Source organism: Oryx dammah, unplaced genomic scaffold (assembly GCF_014754425.2).
Source record: "Oryx dammah isolate SB20612 unplaced genomic scaffold, SCBI_Odam_1.1 HiC_scaffold_2954, whole genome shotgun sequence".
NCBI lineage: Eukaryota > Metazoa > Chordata > Mammalia > Artiodactyla > Bovidae > Oryx > Oryx dammah.
The window spans coordinates 1-2,546 of record NW_024073005.1 but is presented as its reverse complement, the minus strand read 5'-3'; the positions used below and the strand labels follow the sequence as shown (position 1 = coordinate 2,546).

The 2,546-nt window shown below is 47.1% G+C and overlaps 1 pseudogene; it reads left to right on the top strand.

Annotated features, from left to right (window-relative positions):
* The first annotated feature begins 1,035 nt into the window (after window positions 1–1,035).
* On the top strand, window positions 1,036–2,534 carry LOC120859773 (annotated as a pseudogene).
* Window positions 2,535–2,546: the final 12 nt, after the last annotated feature.

Below are 2,546 nucleotides of genomic sequence, written 5' to 3'. Positions count from 1 at the left end.
AACGGTTCACATTCTGGGCAGGAGGAAGCAGGATGGTGTGAGATTTCAATCACACTCCTCAGAATTACCTGCAGTTTAAAATGTATGAGTTAACATATTTCTGGAGTTTTCCATTTAATATTCTCGGTGAACAACTGAGGGTTAACTGAAATCACAGAGAGTGACACTTGAGATCAGAGGGGATGACTTTGTCCTGTGGTTGCCTTTAGGTGGAGAACACACTAGCAGGGGCCACTTGAAGCCCAAAGGGACTGCAAAATGCCCCGTTTCTTCCCGTGTGAGGAAGCACAGCACCACCACAACTCGAGAAAAAGACCGCCATGTCCAAATCCAGAGATGAGGACAATGACGATGCTGAGGTCATCTTTGTTGGAGTGGAGCATTCAGTGAGGATGCTGAAACCCTCCTTGTCAGAGTGATTTCAAGTCCAAAGCCAATCATTTCTAACATTTTGAACAGAGTGACCAGGGACTCATCTTCAAGAAGAAAGAAGGGCCATGTGAGTCCAGATCTCTCCTTGCACGTTTCAACCTGCAAATCTCAGGACCTCATCATCAGAGCCAGCTGCCATTTCACCAGCTTCTCAGTCCGTATGGGGAGGAAGAGGCAGTTCTGTTACTTCTGAGCCTTCGTCTAAACCTGATCATAAAACCAGCTCTCCGGAAGCAGTCCTTCACAATTCAGAATTGCTCTCTCCGCGGCTTCACTGTCTCTCTAGAGCTCTTCTCTCATTAGGAGGCAAGGATGAAAGCCCTCTTAATTCAAAGCGATGTCCCACTTGAGGTGTGAAATTGAACAGTGGGAATCCCTGAAGACCCAAACTCGGTGATGGAGTCCAAGGGGGACCTGCCTCCACCATGGCCCCTCCAGGTAATCTCACCTACAAAGACCGCGATTATGACCTTGGAAGATTGCCCGATCTCACCGAGCCATGTTGATGGTGGGGCGTCATTTTCACGGACTCCTGCCAATGACCAGGCACGCTTCAGTCTTATGGATCCAGAAAGAACATATAGTTTGTAAGGGCTGGAGAAAATGGACTCTTTGACTCTTGCAAGTCAGAGCAAGGCTGTTGACCCCATGATAGGAAATCTGATCATGTTACTTGATGACTTTTACTATGGCAGCATACAAGAGATGGGAGCCAGAACAGAAGACTCACACAGCCTTTAAATGCCTCAGCTGCTTGAGATCTAAAAAATGTCAAGTTTATGGCCCACGTTGACAAGGACAAGCCTCAGCAGAATCCAGGGATATCCTCAGGATGGACGACGTTGGCAAATGGAGAAAGATAAAGAGATAAGGAAAGAATGACATGGGGTGACAAAGCTTCAGTGAGCGAGGCCCATTTACTTCATTTTCCTCGGGGCTTTTATACCCTGAGTTATAGGTACAGCAAGGTGACAAATGCAGGGTCAACTCAACATCCCATCAGTAATAACTTGTATCGATATCAGGTTCCTTCCTGCAAGAGTCTTACTTTTTGTACATTATCTTCTGGCCTGGAGGCCTGTTGATATTTTATGACCTCTGTTTGGTGCAGTTTGGTCGGCCAGAACAATAATTTTCCCTTAAAGTGTTTCTTCTTAAATCCCTAGCCTGCAGTCACCCTTAAAGTACAGAGTTACATGTTTATGGAGCAAAGAGTCCGTGAGTTACAGCAAAGAAAGTACTTATTGACTCAGAGTCTAATGTTGCTAATGCTAAAGCTACTGCTTGGTATTTCTATATCTTAACTATATGCACTCCCAGGAACACCTGATGGATAAAGGATGTGAGAACTTGGCAGCAAGCATTGGCTCAACAATGTTGCAAGAGTCTGGATAAACCTGCCAAGTAAGCTAAAATGCTAATGGGAGGGGGGTGGGGGGGTTGAAACACTCTTTTCATGCCCAGGAGATTTATCAACTAGAGCCCTAAGTGAAGTCTTTCCAGAGAAAGGTGGTCGGGGACAGCCCCCTGTTAATGCCAAAAGAGTTGGTGAAAGACATAAAATAGTAAGACAGACAGATTCTGGTTTTGGGAGAGACGCTCGAGCAGGTCCAGGGGGTCCGTCGAGTCCTGAGGCCTTGCTTATCAGGACTCTTCCACATGACCTTGTCATGGATGGGATGGCCCAGGGAGTCCCTTGAGAGAAATGTCATGGGTGGGATCTCCCATGCTGGCTCCTGGCACCACGTGAGGAACCATCTGGAGCTTGAGAGGCAGAAGGGTGACAGCTGGGAAATCCACACTACCTGCCAGCACTGCCACCACCAGTTTCCAGCCCGTTCCAGCTGCAGTGTCACATTGAAAGCGTCCATGCTTCCTGGGTGCCCTCCATGGTCTGTAGCATCTGTGAATTGTCCTTCAAAACAGATCAGGTTCTCTTACAGCACATGAAGGACAGTCCCAAACCTGGCAAAATGCCCTATGTGTGCCGTGTTTGCGATTACAGATCGTCAGCCTTTGCCAATGTAGAGGCGTATTTTAGAACATGGCATGGAAACAGGAACAATTTGCTTTGTCTGTTTTGCCTCGAAATTTTCAAACTGGTGACATCCTTC